General features: G+C 35.4%; 1 long non-coding RNA gene across 1 annotated transcript in view; it reads left to right on the forward strand.

Moving 5' to 3' along the window:
- The first annotated feature begins 881 nt into the window (after window positions 1–881).
- LOC311426911 overlaps window positions 882–24,121 on the forward strand; it is a 41,226-nt gene continuing 17,986 nt past the window's right edge. Inside the window, exons 1-3 of the long non-coding RNA XR_014687112.1 lie at window positions 882–1,083; window positions 5,209–5,315; window positions 18,323–18,401. This is a non-coding gene — a long non-coding RNA (uncharacterized lncRNA). The remainder of the gene's footprint in view (window positions 1,084–5,208; window positions 5,316–18,322; window positions 18,402–24,121) is intronic.

Below are 24,121 nucleotides of genomic sequence, written 5' to 3' on the forward strand. Positions count from 1 at the left end.
TTTCAAGAATTAGTGGAAGCAGACATCAAATGGATGTGGAAATGAAGACCAAATTGCACTATAGTCAGTATTTACACTAGATGTTTTTTGATTTTACTCACACAAAGTTCTTTGCCGTTTGCAGGGACTGTGGTACATACTGTAATCTTTCTGATGTAAGGGTTATATTAAGGATGCAGGATACATAAAACAGGACAAAGTGGGAGGTACTGATGAGCACCTTTAGATGGTACTGCAGTCTTTGTATGGTCTGGGAAAGTGTTTTTATCACCTTTGCATTATTTGCTTTTTTTTGCTACCCAGCAAATGCATCTACCAGCTACTTGTTCAGGACATCTCTTCAGTGTTGACTCAATGAATGTTATCTTAGCATCATGTCCTTCTTTTCATTAGTCCCAAACTTTCACCTATGCTGTATAGACGTGCCTTCAGTTGTGTGGTTTTGTCCAGTAGGATCAATCTTTCTTAGGCCTGAAGATCAAGGAGATCAATGTTTTCTCTGCAACTGGGCAGACAAACAACATCCAAAATTTAAGGATTCTTAATACCATCTACTCTACTGTATCAGAGGACAATGCTGGTAGTGATAGGGTCTACTGGGGTCTGTCCATGTGCACCAGAAGAGCAGATATAATGTGGAAAGTTTCCAGGAGGAACATGCCAGAGAGAGTGCAAAAATAGGGGACAAGGTGAAAGCAATGCAGTGTGATGGCCCTTTAAGTGATATCTTCTATCCCATTGTCCTGGTTTCAGTTAGAACAGAATTTTCTTCCTAGTAGCTGATGGAATGCTGTGTTTTGGCTTGGGATGAGAAGAGTGCTGATAACACCCCAATGTTTTAATTGTTGCAGAGCAGTGCTTATACCAAGCCAAGGACATCTCAGCCTTTTGCTCTGTCCTGCCAACAGGCAGGCTGGGGGTGCAGTAAGAGCTGGGAGGGGACAGACCCAGGACAGGTGACCCAAACTAGCCCAAGGGGTATTCCATACCATCTGACGTCATGCTAAACAATATATAGGGGTGGCTAGCCGGGGGGAGGGGGCCGGACTGCTCGGGGTTAGGCTGGGCATCGGTCAGCGGGTGGTGAGCAATTGCATTGTGCATCACTTGTTTGTACATATTATTATTAGTAGTACTATTATCACCATTGTATTATTATTATTATTATTATTATTATTATTATTATTATTATTATTATCCTGTCTTATTAAACTGTCTTTATCTGAACTCAAGGGCTTCACTTTCCATTTCTCTCCCCCGTCCCAGAGAGGGAGGGGGAGGGTGAGCGAACTGCTGCGTGGTGTTTAGCTGCCGGCTGGGTTAAACCACGACACCCATGTCAGTGATTATGTTGGATGACAAGATATTATGCCATTTATATTGCTCCAGGCTGGCAAATATGTCTCTCCACTGAAGTCAGACAGACTTTAATCACTGGTCCTGTATGAGCTGACTGAAGAAATGTTAAAATCCTGGATGAGAAAAGTAATTACAGAGGTCTGATATCTCAAGAACTAGGAGGTGCTGAAATGCTATTTTGATCTACAGCTTAAGGGAACACTTGATGGACTGACCAATGTGAAGCAAATGTCTGAATGCAGAAAATATTCAGAATGAAAGACAAAATACAGAGGCCCTATGTAAGTGAGGCTGAAATGCTATTTTGATCTACAGCTTAAGGGAACACTTGATGGACTGACCAATGTGAAGCAAATGTCTGAATGCAGAAAATATTCAGAATGAAAGACAAAATACAGAGGCCCTATGTAAGTGAGGCTTCAGGGTCCAGAGAGGTATGGAAATGATACAATACCAAACCAAACAAAACAAAACAAAAAAAAAAGAGAGTGCAAAATATTTGTGTAAAGCCCAGTCAAAATTTGGCATGAATAGATATCATGAGGGCCAACATAAAATCTACCATTGCAAAATTAACTTGTCAAAATGTTTTGAACAAATCTAATTTAGCAATCAAAGTTTATACTTGGTCAGCACTTTGCACTGTGGAATTGTATTATTGGAACTCAAAAGCGGGCTTTGCTATTGCACGGGAAATGGCTTAAAAATGCTTGCCTAAGAGGTTGTACCAGGGTATCTAATTTGTTCAATATACACTCTTAATAACTTAATAATTGTCCAAATCGGAGAAGCAGTGGACTCCAGTTTGAAACTGTGTTAGTGTTCGTGTGTACTAGGTGGGTTCATGGAGAAAACCTTTCAATTTAGCCTTACTTGAAAGGTCCTTTTAGCAGTCTGAGGTGTGAACCAAACTGTGGTAACTGAGGACAGTTGAATTCACTTAAAAAGTGCCCTTTGGTTCCAAGCAACAGTGCTAAAGTAAAAACAACCTAACTGTATTTGAGTAACTCTTTCTTTTCTTTCTTTTTGTTTGTTTTTGTAATGAGCTGAACTAGTTCAGATAATGGAAATATATAAGAATACTAATTTTGCACAAAAATATTAAAAAAAATTAGTCTTTTTGCAAGGGAAAACTAGGACCAAAACTCCATTATCTCAGACATATTAAGTCAGATTGGGCTAAGCACCACCAAGTACACTGAGGAGTCAGAGTAAAATGGCAGAGAAATGGATTAAATAACCAACAGGTCTTTCTCATTTATGATTTGTATGGATCTATATCCCCACATATTTGCTTTTTTGTTTCACTCCTTCCTTCCTTCCTTCCTTCCTTCCTTCCTTCCTTCCTTCCTTCCTTCCTTCCTTCCTTCCTTCCTTCCTTCCTTCCTTCCTTCCTTCCTTCCTTCCTTCCTTTCTTTCTTTTTCTTTCTTTCTTTCTTTCTTTCTTTCTTTTTTCTTTCTTTCTTTCTTTCTTTCTTTCTTTCTTTCTTTCTTTCTTTCTTTCTTTCTTTCTTTCTTTCTTTCTTTCTTTCTTTCTTTCTTTCTTTCTTTCTTTCTTTCTTTCTCTCTTTCTCTCTTTCTCTCTTTCTCTCTTTCTCTCTTTCTCTCTTTCTCTCTTTCTCTCTTTCTCTCTTTCTCTCTTTCTCTCTCTCTCTCTTCTCTCTCTCTCTCTCTCTCTCTCTCTCTCTCTTTCTCTTCTCTCTTTCTCTCTTTCTTTCTCTCTTTCCCTCTTTCCCTCTTCCTCTAATTTTGACAGAAAGACTAAAATAAGTGAAGTGTTCATTCAAAACTCAGTAATGGAAGGATCATCATTTTTTTTATTTTCCCCTGTGTCCAACATTTCACAATTGGACAGGTGTAATATGCATTTATTTTACCATTTTTTGTTGTTCTGAAAGCTTGGTATAAGATTTGATGAATAAAAGTTCTGGTCTGAAATAATGAGTCTGGCAATGCTTAGACCAATCACAAGCAAATGAAGACTATGAGATGCCTAGGTCTGGGGAAAACTGCCACTTTCAAAAAGCAGTCCTCCCGGGCAAACCTCCTGTTCTTTCTGAAATGGTATTGCACAGCTTTACAGTCACTCTGCCAGTGCCCATAATTTGCAGTTTCTTTATGAGACCCAGATAATATTTTATCTTGAAAATGAGATCCAGCTTAGCCTGTATTGTCTAGGTACTTGGGTCCTAAATATTTTAAACACAGAGACTGGCAATGTTGAAATTTCTGGTGGTAACAAAACTCATATTCTGGCCAGCTATAAGCTACAGGAATCCCATTTTCATTTTCCTGTCTATATGGCAGGACCAAAGGGAGGCATATCACAGTGGAAATGCTTACTTTTAGCTACCATGAAAGCATCATGACATATCTGAAATGTTTCAGTCTTCTATCCCTTTGTAAATAAGCAGTAGACATCTCAAACTAAAAAATAGTTTGGTTCCAGTGTGTAATTTGTTGACTTTTGTTCAGTGCCTCTATTTTGGCTCACCTAAAATTCCCCTCTCTCTCTATTTTTTATTTATTTATTTTTTATTTTTTTATTATTTTTTTTTTTCCCATGGTGTTCCTCCTACCATATTCAGGAGCTCTCAGACTTAATTTGTACTTTGGCCCTTGTTTTTGATTTTATTTAATATTACCTATCAATATCAGATGTGTGAATGACACCGTGTTGTGCATGTTCCATACTTCCATCGATGTACACCCTGGCTGTAGTGGCACAATGGGATGCAATAGCCACTACCATCCTACCTCATTACCTCCTTCATGCAGACAACTATCGCATCTCCTGCTCTGCCAGCTGCAATCCTGAAAGTCATCCCTGAGCTGTTCATTGATGTGGCCTAGAGCTGTAAAGAATCTGAAGAGTGGGCTCACACAAATATTTTAATTGAAATAACTTGTAGAGAGATCTCATGAAAAGTTCAGATGACAGTTTGAAGACAGGAATGCTGAGGACTTTCACATGGCAGGCTCACCATGATGGCAACAGGGAAGAGGGGATTGGTCTCCTCAGCCAGTCCACTGCAGCTGAAAATCCATGTACCAGTCCATCTCATATAGGAAGGACAGATGTACCAGTTCATCTCATATAGGAAGGACAATATAGTTATTTTTTTCCTTATGTTCTCATTTGCTTTCTCTGATCACACTGATGAACTACATGCCGTACTTCTCTACTCAAATGTGGTTTGGGTTTTGTCCCGATTGTAATACAATTTAGAACAAAACTTATGACATTTATGAGAAAATGGTAAAATTAACAAATATTTTTAAAACTAAACATGACCTGAATATAACAGAAATAAAACCAATTGCAAATATTAAAAAAAAAAAATAATAAAAATACACACCACGGGGAAAAGATGACGGCTAAGAGTATTTGCTGTGGTAGGTTTTGTGCAAACATGGATAAGGACGATCTTTAATTAAAATTAAGATACTGCAATGGCTGACAAAGATTAAATCAGTTATATCACAGCTGGACATGCATTACAAAAGGTACAGAGAATGTCTAAGAAGGTATATATCAATTTATTCTTTCATTTAAGCCACAGACTATTGCTGAAAAGTTGTCTCTTTTTGAGCCTAGGACAGATTGTTCAGAAAAATAAGGATTGATGGAGAATTAAAAATATTTTAGCAACAGTGGAAGTAAAAGTCAATGCTAGTCTCAGACATTTTGAACTCCAGGGTCCTGGGTTCCAGGCACTTGGCCTGATGAGCTTTGTTCAGTCTGACAACTGGTGAGTGAAAATGACTTCAACTTTGTTTAATTTTCTGCAGGGTCTTAAAATAATGTTTTGTTTTGGTGTTTTGAAGAATTCTTTTCTTCAATTTCAGCTGCAGGAAAATTTTGGAGTGAAAGATAATAAATAATTTCTTAAAGAGAAAAGAAGACAAACTTCAAGATCTTGAAGCATTCCCCAAGCAAGAAATAATGAATTTTGGTAATGTTTGATTTCCTTTCACTTTTAATCCTTCATGTCTTTAGAGTATGCTATGAGTGTCAGACGGTGGGTAGGAATATGGGCTGTAGGGTCTCCTGTTTCCAAATAAGAGCTTCTCACATGACAACAAACATTAATTTTTTAGTCACAGGGAAGAAAATGACAAGACCAAGACCTTTTAAGTGTTCATTTAAAACTAGCTTCAATGTTCTACATTATAAGTTGACAAAAAAGTGTTAGATAGAGGTTGTTTTAGCAAGGGAGAAATAGCTATATGAGCATTCTTATTCTTTTGAGACCTAATATCTTTAAGAATATTTAAGAATATTGTACTAATTTCCTTTGAGATAGTCAAGCAATCTATGAACTGTCCCCAAAGAGAAAAGTTCTAAGTATATTGGAGGGCACAGATAGAAAAAAATGATTAAAAGCTGAAGAAAATTATATGAATGGATATATTGCATTTTTAAAAAATCCATTCTAATCATTTAGTGCAGTTCAGTTTGATTAAGAAACATATTTTTGCTGAGATGTTACATCCAGGTCAGTTTAAAATTAAATCTGAATCTAGTTACGTTCAGCACAGCCTACTTTAAATGTGGTAATTGTTCTTTATAATCAAGCTATTATAAATACATTAAAATGTACTTCTCAGCAACAACATAGTCATTTATCAAATGTTATGTTAGCCTGCTTGACATTTTAATTTACAAGCTTTTTATTGTTAGTTTGGTCTCTAGATTATTAATTACCTGAAAACCACGTCATTTTTCATGTCTTATATAAACAAATTTAAGAAAAGTGGTCAAATTTTAGTACTGGTGAAACCAGCATAAATGAAAGGTTACTTCACTAAGCCAGTGAAAAGTTACCCACGTATAAGAGAGAGGGACATATTTTCTTGTTTCTAAAAAGAGGCAAATGAAAGTTTGCTTTAACTATTATGTAGCCAAGACATAATTTAATTGGGATAAATAAAAAAAAAATGTTGGGCTGGATCTCTCTTGACAGTAAAAGAGACTTTTTTTTTTTTTCTCTTTTCTTTCTTTAGTAGTAAAACTATATAGAACATCATCTTAGCTGTTGTGTTGCTTCCAGTCAAGCTATGTCTTGGAAAAGCTTCATGTAGGGATATGGATGAAGCCTATAAATAAGGGCTTCTTCAGCAGGAAAGAAAAAAAATCACATTTTGCACCTTTATGAAAGGACTAGATTTATGCTTGTTTATAAGTTGCATGTGTGGCATGGAGACTTATTTTTATTGGAACTTAGTAAATTTTAGATGAAAAAAATGGCACTGATATAATACTTATTGTAATTTGATTCTATTGTTATAACTGTGATTAGCAGACTAGCAAATTTGTAAGCTGTATGTGAAAAAATTCGCCAAATTCCTCCCAATGTGTCATAAGTGTAGACAGCAAAATGTTGAGTACATATAACTAGATGACCTGGAAAGCACAGTACTGTACATCAAATAAAAGCTTGTCCTTTGCATTCACATTTCAAACAATAAACCCTTGAAAGTGATAAGCAAGCACTGAGGAAGTAATATTGAAGAAGGCATGTTTTTTTTTTTTTTTTTGAGAAATTTGGAGAAAGCAAGGAAGGTGCAGCTATCAGTGCTGAAAGAATGTGGAACATGGCTTGAATACAGAGATTTCTCCTTACAGACCTTGAAGCATTTGATTTGGAATGCATGTGTTTTTGTTTCCATTATATGGACGGGAAGATTGAGACTTTGAGGAGTAATGTGATTTGTTCAAAGCAACTCCATAGCTGATCCAGGAATCTATTTATATATAACGGCAGTGAACCTTCCCTCTCCTATACTTACATGTACACTGGGGATTGAGGCAGAAACTATTGCTGAGATATTTTCTTCCTCCACATCTCTTTGTTCCTTCCTCCTTAATGTGCTTTTTTGGGGCCACTCTTGGGCATGAAGAACTGCTGGAATAAAATGTGTTGTGATATTTCTAAAACAGGTAAGATCAGGAAGTGTCAGAAATCATTCATATTCTGCTTTTGCGATAGAAGCTCAATAGCCCTGTAAATAAGATTAGTGTGGCCATGTCACCAGTGAGTAATAACTTTTTTGTCTGTTTCTTCCTCCATCTTTTCATTTCATTCTTCCCACTGTTTTCTGAATGGCCATAATTGGACTTTGATGACCTGTATATTTTAGAGAGAGAGAAAACTATAACAACAATAACAACAACAAAACATTTCAGCATTCTGACTGCCTTCACAGCCTTTAATGTTTATTTTAGAGAATACTCATGTGTGTTATGAAAGCAATGTTATTTCTGCTCTTTTGTGGGTAGTCAGGGCATAAAAATACTGACATACTATTACCACTCTATTTCTTCTATGGGCATATCATAAGAATTTATGAGCTTACTCCATATTTTTTTTCTTAGTATATTCTCACATTCTCACTTTAGCTTTTTTCTTGCTATCATCCTTTATTTCCAGATACCATTCAAGACCTTAATCTGAATAACTCAATGAAAGAAATTAACTTAATCTGTTAAAATTCCTAATGGAATATGATTTGATTCCAGCTAGGATCTGCACCTTTTAACATTTGTTTTCTGACAGTTCCTTTATCTGCCTGATGCCCACAAGTTCACAGTTCATCTTGTCTATATATTTTTATTTTTATTTATTTGTTTTTCTTGATTTTCATTGTAATTATATCTCCAGAAGACTTTTCCCAGTCAAACAAGACCCACATTAAATCTGAAAGAATAGCTAGACCAATCATCATGTGTTATTATGGCTGAAATTTCTTCTTCAGTCCAGATTCAGTGGCATGTTACAGTTTGCACACATTAATGAATTTGGACTGAATGTTATTAAAATTGGAAAACTATCTGTTGTGGCTTTTCGTGATCAGTCTTAAACCTGTATTGCTTCCTACCGTGGACAGGAGATACTCATCCTCCTTTTCTCTGGAAGAGGAGATTCCAAGATTTAGAAACAAGAGTAGAGAGCTGTACTTGCTAGAAGCTATCTGAGCTAAGGAAAGAGAATGGAAACATGGATACAGAGAAAAAGCAAACTATGAAAATGGAAAAAGTGAAGCAAATGTTTTATTTATATACTCTGTGTAACCCATGCATGTCGTGGAAATGTTATGTTCCCTGCTCCTTTCTTTCAAGCTGAGTTTTCATTCCTGCTATAAATGACTGAACAAGCAGTCTATAATTATAGTAAAACACGACAACAGAAATGAATCCTCATGGTTAACAGGTCATAAGATTTTATATCACAGTCACTTCAGTCTTAGAGACTGAGATGGTGAAGACAAATGATTGTAAATAGTGCAGGTGTTGAAAACCAATATGAGGTTATATAATTTCTTGACTAGAGAAATGCCAACATATGTCTTACAGCATTATGGAGTGTGACAGTAGTTTTTCTGGTGGCAATTTGCAGTTAAAGGGAAAGATTTTTGATCTCACTGTATTTGGCAATTTTGGTTATCACTATCTCATGATCTTTTAGTTTTTGGACAGAAATAAAAGGACTAATTAAAAACAAACAAACAAACAAACAAAAAAGCCACCAAGGTATCTGCACTATTTTTTAAAGAGAAAATACACACAGTCCAAGTGAATAAATTTTAGCCTGTTATATGTGAAATATTACTGTTATTAATTTATATTTGTTAATTACTCTTGTGTGATTGTTGAGATAAGTCTCACAATTCAGTATCTATTTTTTAACTGAGTGATGGAAACTTGAGAGGAGAGCAGAAAAAAAAGTGATGAATAGGTAATGATAAAGATGATCACCTGAATACAATTAGTATAAAAGTAGTGATTCAGAAATCAGAAATAGTCATTCATCCATGAAAATACAAGATGTGTGTCAAAAAATTGAATATCAATGACACAGGTTAATACCATTTCTCTGAACAAATTTTATACTGCATTTTAAAATTATTTTTCACTGCTGACCTCCATGTAAAAAGATATCTTGTCTGAACAAATTTACTGTAGAATGTCAGGTGATCCTTAGGACTCAATTAAGCATCAGAAATCAGAAAAGAGTGTATGAAATTATATTCAATACTTTCAGAGCAATATTTGCAGGGACATTTCTCTGTTGTTTTGTTTTGGATATATTTTTCATAGATTCATAGAATGGCTTGGGTTAGAAAGGACCTTAAAGATCATCTAATTCCAACCCCCTGCCACAGACAGGGATTCCACCCACTAGATCAGTCTAGGCTTCATCCAGCCTGGTCTTGAACACCTCCAAGACATCCACAACTTCTCCTGGCAACCTGTTCCAGTCCACCACTACCCTTACAGTGAAGAATTTCCTCCTAATATTTAATCTAAATTTATCCCGTTTTAAGAACATTCCTCCTTGTCTTATCATTATCTACCTGAATAATGAGTCCTCCATCTTTTTTATAAGATCCCTTTAAGCATCGAAGGACCACAATGAAATCTTCCCAGAGCCTTCTCTTTTCCAGGCTGAACATCCCCAGCTGTCTCAGCCTTTCTACATAGGAGAGGTGCTCCAGTCCTCTAATCATCTTTGTAGCCCTCCTCTGGACTTGCACTAACAGGTCCATATCTTCTTGTGCCGGGGGACCCAAACCTGGATGCAGTACTCCAGGTGCAGCCTCACGAGGGCAGAGTAGAGTGGGACAATCACCTCCCTTGACCTGCTGGTCACACCTCTTTTCTGAAAGAACTTGTATTTCTGTAGTGCTACGAAAATATTGCTTCTATAATTGCTTACTCAAGACTTTAAAATGTTACAATAATGTAATTTCAAATCAAATGACAAGCTATTCCATTTAAAACTATTGCCATGAGCTGTACTGAGGTTCCTCTGTAATCTAGATTAATTGGTCTCCAGCAAGCATGAGCAAACATGAAATAGTTTTCAGTAATTATATAAAAAAGAAATGTAATGTTTCAAAACCTTCTATGAGATGGCAAGGTCAGCCATATGCCACTGAATAATTTCCTGAGCATCTGCTCGCTCTGTCTATTACAGTGTACAACAGTGCAAATATTGTATAAATTATAACAATGGTACCATATACTAGGGTCTAAGCTTGCAACCATACCTTTAACAAAAGTCCTGCTGAAGGACATGAAGTTTTGAACATGGAAATTTTGTGGGACTTGGTTATGATTTTAGATTGATCATAAAAATCATTAACTTGTTCGACCTTCATTGAAACAATATGCAAGTTCAACCTGAAATCAGAAGTGTAGCTACAGAAAGAGAAATGCAGAGTTAGTATGTTCTGTTGCAGGGAATTAGCTCTCCTCTTCATAGCTGGACGTTGCAGGAGACAGGGGTTTGAAATTTGATGGTCTGTATGTGACACTTGACAGTTGTTAACTGGCACATGGTAAAAAAAATGATTTTTTTTTTTTTTTTTTTTTTAATGATAGCTCCAACTTATTTTCTCCTGTAAATATTTATTTCTATAACATGAGAAGGCCCTGAGCCAGCCAGGAATGTTCCTATTCAGGTTTTCATGGCTTACTTGTGCTTCCCATCAGCTATTTCCACTTCCCTCCAGGAGAGGGAACTTCTGCATACAGTAACACCTACTTTGTATATAGATGCCAACACAACCTTCCTAAACAGAGGCTGTGTCTCTGATGCTGTCTCAGCAGATAATGCTTCAAATGGGGCTTCAGATTCTCCCAGATGTTGTAATTTTACTGGGAACAATTTAGTGGTGATCAAATCCTGAGCAAACCAGGTGCTGCAGGATACCTTCGTGGCTGAAAATTAAGGTAATCAGCTTCAACAGCTCTGCTGGGGAATGCAGATGTCTGAGGCCTTGGCAAGGCACATACAGATGTATTTGTGGTCTAGATCCAGGTCTGATCCTGCCAATTGTCTAGCCCTGTGCAGAAGCATGACAAGCAGCGGAGCTGAAATGTGTTCTGTGCTTCCCTGAAAAGGAGGATAGGGCTGGTTTTTTCCAGGTTAAGAGACAAACTTTTACTTATGATAACTGTAGTGAAATTTGCCAAAAGAAAAAAAAATAAAGACTAAAAGAAAATGAAAACTCTCCTGTATTTTAATACAATTAATACTTAAAGTAAGATGATGAAAAACACACATACGCCGTGTTTTGAAAGATTGAGAAAAGTCACTTGGATAATTGAATTGTTAATGAGGAACCAGTTGTAATGAACAGATTTCACCAGAAAAGCAGAAGTACAAATGTTTGCTGTCTTTAGACTAATACTTACCAGACTTGTGCACTTCACATCTCCCTTTGTGTTACACCTAATTAAAACAAATGATCACTTCCACAATGGAATAATGTGTACAGCGGGATAATGTATTTGATCTAATTTAGTTGTGGCTAAGGTTGGTGTCTTTTTTTTTTTTTTTTTTTTTTTTCTCTCTGATAGTGCTAATTCTCCTTTTGTGATGAGACTGAAATCAGAATTAAACTGGACTCCAGTGAGCTGTTGTTCCCACATTTACATATAATGAATGCTGAGTGTTCTGTTTTTTGTTTGTTTGTTTGTTTGTTTGTTTGTTTTTCATTGCCATTTATTTGTACAGGGATAAGAAAAACATGTATGTGAAATGTATCCACTTAAGTATTAAAATCTTACCAGGAAAAAAAAAAGGTGTTAAAAGGGATTAACACAAATTTCTGCTATATATCAAGTTTGCTATCTTACCTCTACAACAAGGAAAGACATGAGTGGCCAACCATGGTTTTATGGGCTACTTTTTGAGGTGGCTTATTTAGCCTGGAGTAATGCCAATCAGTTATTAGGTGAATCAGGTTGGTGATATAGCTACTTGTTTGTGTAGGTGGGGAAGAGGAGAGCAGAGCCAAATATTGTTTACAGTTAATTGAGTGCAGCTGTATACATTGGTTCTGAAAAGTTGGCTGAAAACAAGGCTTATCCCATGAATACACAGAATATTTCTGTCCCAGTTTAGGCTGGGTGGAAAAATATCAATTTCTGAACTCCTGGTGAAGTCTTTATCTTTTCTTGATGGAATTAATGTATTTTAGTTAGGTTTCCATAGTGGAGGGAAAGACAAAAGCTCTTTGGTCCTGTGGGGAAACAGATTTTCTCTGAAGAAATTTTGGTTCAGACATTTTTTACCTCCACCCATTGCATGAGCTTCATATCAATCAGTGAACATGCTTTTAAGTAAAATTGCTGTAGTCATTAGTAGTAGTCATTAAGCAAGATTGCTGTAGTCACATTAGGAGTAAAATGTTGTCTGTTGTTATGCTGGGTAGGGTTATATATGAATCCGTTTTCCCTGCTGTAGGCAGTGGCTAGATTACTGGTGGTCTGTACATTAAGTTGACTAAAATTCCAAACCTGGCAAGAGTTATGGAATACAAACAGATGCTCATGTCATGTGTTCCACCTGGGTACAGACATATGTTGTTTCTCATACACCTATTTCACTGACTTTGGACTGGCAGACAAGGAACTCTTCTATGTGTAGAACTATATTGCAAGATAAGGTACCAGAGAAGGCTACCTCAAAATTTCTGTGTTAGGATGAACAAACACCCTTTTCTTTTCCTTTGATTGCACTCATGCAGAAAACCATTCTTGGAAGTAAAATCATCAGTCATTGAATATGTTGAGAACTAATAAAACAATCAGAAGCCAGTGATGTTTTGTTTGCTCTAAATAAATATTAACATTATGAAAATAACCCAAATAATATATGTATCATAAACAGATTCCTAAAGTTGATAGAAAGACTACGTTTTCATTCAATTGGTGGTATTTTTTCAGTCATCAGGCTTAATAAATAACTGACAAGAACCCATCTTTGAACACATATTTTTGCCTTTGGCCTCAAAGATGTGCTAACTTTGGTGCAATTGTCATGGGCCTAAATCTGCTCTACAGTCATCCCAGACTCTTCCCTAGAGGATCAAGTATACGAAATGTGGAAATGAAACTGAATTTTGTGATTCTTCCTGTCCCATTTCAAATAAAACTCTTTAAAGTAGAAAGTAAATAAATTGATGAGTTACTTATCACAGATAAAATAGTTCACTGAAAATGATATCTTTATGTAAAAGTGATAATACTTCTAACACAAATTTTGTACTCTGATGAATAAAAAGTGTAATTGAGACCAGGAGAAAAAAATGTGAAAGAAAAACATTATATTTTTTGAAAGGAATAATATATCTCATAATTTCTCTACTCAGTTTTACCTGAGTAAGTAAGTTGTTTTGTACATAATTAAGAAGTGGGAAATAGACTTTCAAAATCCTGACAAACAGTTGCACTGCATATGCTTATTATTTTTCAAGAAATGGTATGTTAAACATTTAAATTAATTTTGAAATAGATTTATTTGCATATGGCAATAGTAATGAGAAAGAGGAACACACACCTGAAAACAAAACAAAACAAAAAAAACAGGAAACAGTGTAGATACAAGCTTCTAAAGCCATTATACAAAGGAAAACTTTCTCAAAAACAAAACAAAACAAAACATTATGCACAACAATATGAAAACTATTTAGAATCTGTCTTTTTATCAATAATACGCTATAAAAGTATATATATAATATAAAAGGGTTTTTTCTTTCCCAGGAAGGACTGATCCTTCGATATCTTTTGATACTAAACAATATGTCAAACAATGAATGTAATAAGGCCATTTCAACATGCAGAGAGTGTGGTTGTTTGGTTTTTTTTGGTCTCAGATTTGTTTTTCAGGAAACATGTCATCTTTCTAATAGCACAGCCTTTCCATTCATGCAGTTGTGGGGAAGGTGAGCCTGGTGGTATTGCAAGCCTCCCACCACATGCTGATAATCAGTCAGGTCTGGAGCTTCCAGGCACCTGGAGCTTCATATTTGCACTATATATATATATATATTTTTTTTCTGTAAGGAAACAGAAAACACACCTGTTTTGTTCCTTTCTATTGCCTGTCAGAGCTGCCAAATCAGTGGGAACAATGCTTGAGCAGTAAGAAGGTAGTCTTTATGCTGAAGGCTCTGTCCCTCAGACCCGGGTCCAACCCGCATCCAATCAGGGAGATTTTCTTTTGTGGGACCTGAACAAACGAAGACTTCAATTTAAATAGCTTTAAATTAAGCAGAAACAAGAATGATTTGCCTGGGTTGTTTCAAGTTCTTTATTGCTCTAAACTACTTCCTTTCAGCTTTCCTAGAAGCTACTCCAGCTGAACAGGCAGTGATGGAGGATCCTTAAAGACATTGTTCACAGTTTTGAAAGAGCAGCAAACAGCAGCACTCAGAACATTTAAGAAATGACTGATGAGATTTTATGGTGCTTAGGAGAGAAAATATCTGAGTATTCATATGTAAATCTCAAATATTCACCAGAATGTTGTTTTTTAAGTACTGCCATATTTTTCTTTGCAAATGCATATGTAGTAAGTAGCTGGAGGTAATGTTCCCTCTAGAGACTCAGAAATTTATTTTAATGTGAAACAAAAATATCAGAGTACTAAAGCTCTCAGGCTTTTTGTTCCCTTTGCAAGAAAATCCTCAAGGGAACCCAGATAGAAAAATTCATTCTAAAGAGATTAACAAAATCCAATTAATGTGGTAAAACCATTAAGTAAATTAGCAAACTAAGTAATCAGAATGTTGTCCTTTTTTTTTTTTTTTTTTTTGCTTAATTCTAACATTAATAGCTTAACATAGTAAATATTTAACAAAGAAGCCCCCCCCCTTTTTTTCCCTCTGTCACACACAAACATAGATAAGTTTATGCATTTAAGATAGTTTTATTTAAACTGAAAAACTGAAGATTCTCTGAAAAAATTGTACCATAGTTGCTCAAGAATCAAATTTGATCAGTATTGCCTCCAGTGGATATAGAAAGACAGTGTGTTTGTATTTTAGTATATTTTGTGCATATATACACTATGTACATAGACAAATAAATACAATTATAACTGTATTCATATCTCTGCATGTGTACATATTATATGAATATATACACACGCAGACACATATACTTATATTCATCAGATCTCTTCTTAAATTTACAGTTGATCATATAAATTAGAATAATTCACCACTGAAAGAAGCAAAATTGAAGTGTTCTTCTCCATTTACTATCACACAAAGAGTAAATTGCACACTTTAGATAAACCCATAACCTATAGGTATTTCTTATCCAAACCTTACAAGCTTCACATTGAATTTAGTGTGGAAAAACAGAACAAGTCTTTTCTAAAGCAAAAAACATAGGTAAAAATTATATGTTATATCAGGCATATACCTCAAATGTGGATCTAAAGGAATAATCTTTGGGATAGAAAAGACCACACATCTTTTTAAGAGTCTCTACACTACTGTGGTGGGACAAACTTTATTGTTCCTAATGTAGAAAAGAACTTGCAACTAGTAAAATCTGAGGTAATGAATGACAGGCTGTTCTCTGATGGGACAGAGCTTATTGTCACACCAATGAGAAACTTTCTGAGAAAAACACAGACATGACAAAGTCAAACCTCAGCAAACCACCTGTCTCTGAATATAGAAACATAGAATCATCAGGGTTGGAGAAGACCTCCAAGATCATCTGGTTCAGCTGTCACCCTACTACCGATGTCACCCATTAAACCATGTCCCTAAGCACGAAGTCCAACCTTTCCTTGTACACTCCCAGGATGGTCACTCTGCTGCTTCCCTATCACATCCATCCTCTTTTCTGTAGGGACAGTTAAGCACCAGTTTTGTGGCAATGAGACTGTAAATCACACTGGTGATCAGGATGATGAGTCCATGGTTATGGTTGGTGGGAAATTTTACAAGATGCCAAGTGCACTTAATGTTCTGCTGCAGCTGCAAGGAATCTCCATGACCAGTTTGCCACTATTTTAGGCAGGTGATTTGACTCAGTGTTAGTTAGAGAATATAGCAGAAATAGACAGCTGGGTATTGGCAAAAAGGCTCATGTCATGCAGGGCATCCTATTGTCTCTTACCACAGCCAACTCAAGCATTGAGAGAAAACAGTGAAGGATTCTACAGACATGCTGGCAGAGCAGGCAACCACCTTTGGTCTACCCCCCGACTGGTAGTGCCACAGAGTCTTCATTGTCAGAAAGCAGCAACAATAATAATAATATCAGGAAGTGTCATTATGTATATCTAAATTAAGCTTGTTATTATTTCTAGAATAAGATTCCAGTTGTATTTTGCTCACCTGATGCATTTATCATGTTCAAAGTGTCTGCCTGTAAAATAATTTGAACATATGTAGAGAGCTACCAGGAAACAGGTTTCTCTGTTTTGACAGCAGTTGCTGTTTCTGTTCATGGTCTAGAATCAGAAATAAAAAGTTATCACAAAAACTAGACTGCTGAGCAAATAAAGCACCCACTTTAGCTGCAGACAGCTGGGCCACCATTTTCAACCTGATGATTTTAAGATTTGATCAGTTTGCCTATTTCAAAGAATCTACCCAGTTTTCCTCTTTTGTTAGTAGACTCAAAAGGTCAAAGACTAAATTCAGCATCACCCTCATAAGTTTAAATTACTTTGTCAGTAACAGATACCATTATCTTCAGGCTTCTGCTTTTGTTCCTGTGCTTAATTGGAGATTGAAGATTTTAGAGACAATCAGTCAAATACCTTTCATATATGTTCTTTAAAAGCACAGCAAGAGTTCCTTGTTTTGATCAGGATTTCTGGCTAGCAAGTCTGAAAACGACATGCAAATTTTGGTGGCCAGACAGGTGTTTATGACTCTCCAATAGACTATTTCTGGGTTAGAGAGGTCTGGATTAATAAGAGGGAGAAGAGAGAAATGTATGTCACCAAGAAGACTAGTGAGTATTTTCAGAAATGTTTTGGAAGATATTTCCAGGTAGGGAAGAGACACAAATATCATATATATCTAGTGAGCAGGCACTGCACATATAGCTGCTGTTGAAGCTAGTAACACACATCTTACATTAAGTATGAAAGTATCAGTTCTTTATACTCTCCATGGGAGCTGGGGGAAATGTTAGGAAACATAAAAGGAAATAGCTCTCTCTGAATCAGGGCAACAGCTTTCTGCACAGATCCCTTGATATTCCTGTAGCAAGCAAAGTATTCTGACTTTGGTAATAGCACGGAAAGCAGGATAAGAGAGGCTTTTCTATTACTGCTTTTTTTTTTTTTTTTTTTTTTTCCTTTAGAAATGTAGAGCTATAAATGTAGGTGTTTTCCTCACACTGGAGGAGAAGAGAATTTGCAGGCAACAATAACCAGTGCTCTGATGATTCATATCCCAAAGCACTGACCAGCAAGTCTGAGACTGAACTGTTGATTCCTGCATATGAAATATAGAGTTGTCCTTTACGTGCAGGCTTCCTGAACTTTAAACTATCCTCACATCTAAAAATTAGGAGCATGTGGTAAAACGTGTTTCTATGATCATGTAACATCCAGGGTTTAACTGGTAGTACCACGTGATGTTGCTGCATTACCTCTGAAGGGAGGAGGATATGGCATAAGCTTCTGAACTGACCCCTGCATCTGCTGCTAAAAAAGTCATCAGCTACTTCTAGCTTTCTGCACCATACAGAGTAATGAAATAGAGGTGCAGCAATTCCAATTTCTCCATTGGAGTGACATATTTTAAGTATTCTGATGGATAATTTAGCAGGCATTTTTGACATTTTCAAGAGTGTATAAGTGTACATTGGTGTTCTTGAAAAGGCTTTCTAACTGTGGTGCCAATGGCTATGTGTAAATAATTAGCAGCCTCCACAGGTTCAAGGACTTCCTGACATTTGCTAAAGAAACCACACTTTACAGATGTAAAGGTTCTTGACATGGAGTCTGCATATGTTCCTTGATTTGTAGGGGATTTTTGTTTGCTTGTTTGTTTATTTTTAAATAATATACCTATTTGTATGTACCAATGCTTTTTGTATATTTGATAGTGTTTTTAAGAGATACAAACAGAAAGCCTTCTCTAGAAAACAGATTATAATGTGACCTTCATGGCCTTTTTTTCCCTGTAGAAACACCTTCACAGTGAACATGAAAATCAATTGTACCCCCTTGTGATGAACAACACACCATGTGTTAACTCACTGAAAGGTAAGGTATCAGAAGCATTTTTTCCTTTTTCTCTTGGAACTGAGGTTATTAATTTCCTTAAACGTGTTTAAAGATGTACTCCAATTTTCATGGTTTTGGGGAATTGTTACAATATTCCCCTTCATACCCTTTAAACATATAAATCAAAAAAGGATTGTAACTAAAACACAGAATTAATATATGACAGTAGTTAAAATAATTCACATCAAAACATTATTTATGAAAAGTTCCAAAGCTGTAATTTTGAAGAGATAGAGAGGCTGATGTATGTTTTATAACACGTGTTAGCTATTTCACTTTCTGTTCCATATTTAAATCCACTATTATTACATGGGTTCAGAAGGTAGTGGAAAAGTAAAAGAAAATACTCTGGAATGTTTGAAATATTAATCTTATTATTTACATGAAGAGTAACATGGGATCAGGGCACATTCTTTGGGCCCTTAAAAGGCAACAGGAAGACCCTCTAACCCCATTCTGAAACTCCGAGCAGGTCTGCATCTTTTATCATGCAATAGAGCCTAGCTCCCTAAAGAAGACAGAGAACAACATCATAACAAATCCTAAATTTAAAAATATAAGGGTAATGCCACTCACAAAAGTAACCCCTTTCATGCACAAAGATGTCTGAAAGCTGAGACTATAAGACAATATTTTTTTAATGTTAGTTATTTACAGGAAGGGGAGAGAACACTCTTCAGTATTTTCGTTATTTGTCAAAACCACTGCACTTTAAAAAAAATAAGTCAAGAAATAAATGTTATGTCTTACAGTTTTTAAACTGGAGTATTTGTAAATGTACTTACATACTTAAAAGAAATCTGCAATTCAAAGATACAGATATGTGAATAATGAATTCACCAAAAAAAAATAAAATAAATTATAGCATGAAATTAGTGAGATATAACTGCAGATTGGGAATATAGTTGGGAAAGGGAAAAAAAACAAAACGAAAAACAAAAAACAAAACAAACAAACAAAAAAACACAGCAAGAGCCTAAACACAACAAAAATATTATGGGAGAAGAGATCTCTCAGTTTTAGGTAACTCCTGTAAAAAGAAGCATAAAAAAAAGTTGTTAAACAAAACTGATATGTTTTATTTTTCCTGTAACTAGTAGCAAACATTTTTATCACTGATTTTTTATTATTTAGAAACTGTAATTTCTTACCTAAAAAGCTAAAAAGCTTCACATTCCCCTCTACTCTGATCATATTTCACTCCTTTCTATGGTATTCCTCTGCTATAACATTATCCTGCTATGTGCTCACACAAAAGAATTAGTTTGACAGCAAAGTTTTACTGAAATATAGAAATGAAAGTAAAGCCAATCCTTTGCTTATCATCCAAGAAGAATTTGGTGTACTTCACTCTCTGAGCTTTAACAGTGTACTCCCTGCAGCAGGTCATTTACAGACCATCAAAACCTTTCTATTCTCACCTCCCATTTCCCTACTTGACCTCTTCATTAACCTAGCGATTTACCATGGCATTGGGTGGTGGATTTATCACAGAACCTGCTATGAAGTGGTCTCTGGGGGCAACAGAACTAAAGGTAAATTGCATTTCTTACCTAAAGGAAAGATTTTTTTTTTTTTTCCTTTTTCCATTCTCTCTTTTTTTTTTTTTTTTCTCTTATCTTAAAGCACAATGTCATTGTCATGACTAAGGTCTGGCTAATGACATAAATAGAGAGCTATGGGCGAACATAGTATAATCCCTAGAATCAGGAATTACTCTGACAGGTAATATTCTTAACTTGATTCAAATATTTAATAATTTATGTTTTCTATATGGTCCGTCATTTTATATATTTATTTATTTATTTTAATGTTACATGCAATATTTTCAAGACTGATTCATTTTATCTCTACAACATTAAGGTGCCAACATTGTCCTGAAAGTTGAGAATATGGATTTTGAATGTAGTCTGCTGTGACTTAGTCTAAGATAAAAATACATTATATGCAAGAGTTTGCTTTGCTTTAACAAAGAAAATATCATTAGGCTCTTAAAAATCTGCATGGAAACTGTCAAAATGAAACCTGTTACACCTCTGGACATTAGCATGCCTCACAGAACTTTTCATAGTAATTTTGCAGTAATGTCAAACCTTAGCCTTTTAAAAATAGCTGGTTAACCCCACTACACATTTATTTTCAACTGTTAGGCTTGAGCCTTTCAGCTTCATTTGGTTTGCATTCTGTTTATTGATACTGAATTCACTGCTGGGCTTCACTTTTCCAGATTTCTCTGCACTCACAAAGATCAGTGACTAAATGAAGACATTTTTCACACAATTATGTACCAGGAGTACCAGGAGTTTAAATTAACAATAGACGGACATTTGAGGAAAAAGATCCATGTGTTTTACACACAAAAAACTCTCCAGTTTTAGTTGCTGGACTCTGAAAATTCTATCAAAGATGGATCCAGTTTAATAATCCTATCTACTTGTTTGATTTTGCCCTTGGAGTTCAATCAGAAATGATTGCCTATTTAAGAGGCATAAGAAGCGAGGAGTAGCTTTGCCCTATTGCACTAATCTTCCAGAGCAATTCATTCTTCCTCTAATGATTTACTCCCTCAAGACTGATTCTACCTATTTCCACCTTACCTTCCACATAACACCTGTACAAACAACTTTGAAACGATTACCATCCTCAGCATACTAGGACATTTTAAGGAGTATAAGACTTGCAAATTGAAGTGGTAGTCATTTCTACCAACTTTGATTTAGGTTAGTCATAGTAAATAATAATTAGTAATTGATACCTGAATGCCTTGCTATTGAAAGCTCCGCAATGATTACAGCACATCCAAGGATTTAAATGAGCAGTCACACTTATTTCAAGGCAAATGAGCAGGATTTGTGGTTGGAATAACCTTGCCTTAAGCATGGGTTAAACTTTTTCATGCCTTGAATAATCCCACGGGAAGTGATTCAGTGCAGTTTATCACTTTTATCTCATGTGAATTACTGTTTCACTGTTTCAAGTCTCAAGATGAAAATTTTGGAGGCCCATGCTAGGTTCAGTTTTAAAGCCTAACATTTCCTTTTTGGTTGTTTACAACAGTTTACAACATATTATACCTATCTTTTAAGTTAGATTTAATGGAAAATTAGGATGAAATGTAGTTGTTATAGTGAGCCTTGAGGAGTCTAGAATATCTATGGAAATACTAAGAGTGAAATGAACGTGGTAAATTACTTACTGGTTACCTCTTGGATGTTCAAACTCCTTGCAACATTATTTGATTCAAAGCCTGGTCATTTCTATGATTCTGATTTTTATTTATTTATTTATTTATTTTGCTAAGGTTTAGTAGTGGGGAGTTTATTTTGGTTAAACATTTTCTCTGAAACATCTTGATATAAAATCAGCTTATTGAAGATGGCTTTGAAATGCCAATAACTGTTTCAGTAGTAAGATATTATTTTTAAATAAAGAAGAAGTATTACAAAACCTCAGAGATAAACTTGTCTTTTGATGCTTGCTTGTTAAACAAACAAAAAAAATATGATCTTTGGATTGCTGTTTGATTTCTGTAAGGCAAAATTGAAAGCTTGTGCTTTTAGGTAGATGCAATGAAATATAGCAGCTTTTAAAAACCTACTGACTGTCGGTGTGAGAGTTTGTGTGTGTGCACGCATGTGTGCTTGCAGGAAGGTGATGGTGAATGACATTGAATAAGCAAGGCATTTGACTTGAAGACTGCTTGAGTTTGCCACTGTTGGGTGTTATCACCAAGCTGACATTTGCCTGGCTGTGTAAAACTGGTGTGGCTTTCAGAAGCATTAGTTAAATCTCAGAATTATTAGGACACAATAATAAACTCTTGCACTCTTTCTTTTTTTTTTTTTTTTTTTTTTTTTTCTGTTCTACAATTTCCTTAAATTCCCTATTCCAGATTTCCTTACAGATTTACAGATTTCCTTATTTCATTTCTTAAAGGAGATTTGCAGCTTCTCTCCTATTTTCTCTCCTATTGGTGTGAATTTATGCCAAGGTTATGATCAAACTCAACTACTCCTACAGCACAGGAGTGATTGAAACCCTTTAGCAGCATTCTAACTGTAACTTAGCATGCTAAAGCCAGTTACCTACTCAAAAATATTGTTAGACTGGTAAATTACACTTCTTCAGAAAATTATTCAGAAAATATTAATGTTACCTCACCTCCATGTTGTTTCATATCTCTGTGGTTCAGCTCCCCATTTGTAAGACACAGATGAAAGTATTCACATACATCGAAAGAGCATGATGAGAGCTTAATCATTCATATACATTATGAATATTATGTAAAGATGCTCATAAACGTATTGCTGAGAAAGTAGTAATATAATATAAATGGTTTCAGGATAATAGGTATGCCTATCTAATGGTTAAAACCATTTTCAGAACAGTTACTAAGATTATGGCTTTCATCTCTTTGATGTACACATTACAGCAGGACAATGCAGCTGTCTGAATCTTGTAAAGATGATGTATAATTCTTCGCTCATGGAAATGTTACCTTTGGTCAGTGTTGTCAAATAACAACTTCATATTCTACATTTGTCTAGAGAAAATTTACAGTCTCACCTGCACATTTTTGGATCATAGTGGCACCATTATGTAGGCATTTCTGCATGTGCATTTTGAAGGAAATAAAGGCTTCAAATAGTTACAGGGTTAAAAAGTAGGAGAAGCGGGAATTTTAAGAGGCAGAAGTTGTCTAAATGTAGTTGTTCTGTACAAATAAAGTTCATGGTCAAGGTAATAAAGCAAACAAAAAAACCAAACACTTATTTTTCAGGTTAAAATTGACAAGCAAAATTGTATACAAATAATTATGCTCATACTTAAATTAGTTCTTTTATATTGTTAGAAAATCTTTTGGGGGAATTTGAAACATATTCTCCCTTCAGTGGAGTTAATTAGGGAAACCTTTTTGTCTTCATATTTTGGAATCTCGCTGTTTTTCAAGTTTTACTAATTTTACAAATGTCTGTCAGCACTGCTAAGACTTCGTGATTCTTTGAACTAATGAGATTTTCTCCATAATGAGAGCAAAAAAGTCATCCAATAAAAAGAACTGGCATATTCAATATGTAAAATATATCACTTTATAAAACCAAGCATGGGTGGTAATATGTTTTCTCACTGAGGTATACCTGCTTTAAAATGCTGACAAATCTCATGTGTTTCATAAAGATTATCATAGTAGACGTGTTTGGATCTTTTATTGACACTGTCCAGTCAGACAAATATAGGTTGAAACTTACTAATTGGTGTTTAGAAAAATCCTTTTGCGACTCAAGTTCAAAATGAGAATATAATGCCCTGTTTTTCAAGAGTTGTCTATTTCAAGGAGAGGTCATGCATGGTACTGACACAAATAAAATGAGAGTTAATTTCCTGTTAATGAGTTAAAGATGTCAAAAGGGCAATAGCTTTAGGGCTCAATTATGTCTCTACAGAAGTAGATGAGTGTCTCTGCAGAAGAAAAGAGCACTTCAGTTTATTTTTTTTACCTACCTAGTCATGTTTTATCACAGAAATGTCAATGAGTTCCTCTTTTTAAAGTCCTTTGGGCTTACATGTATTGTTTCTAAAATTGTTTCTTTTCATTTGGTTATGGAAATGTAGCTATCAAGGCCTTTTTTAAAAATTATTTTTAACTGACTATTTCTGTGATTTGCATTACAGTTTCACACGCTCACACTCTCACACAC

Source organism: Aythya ferina (assembly GCF_964211825.1).
Source record: "Aythya ferina genome assembly, chromosome: Z".
NCBI classification, from domain to species: Eukaryota; Metazoa; Chordata; class Aves; order Anseriformes; family Anatidae; genus Aythya; species Aythya ferina.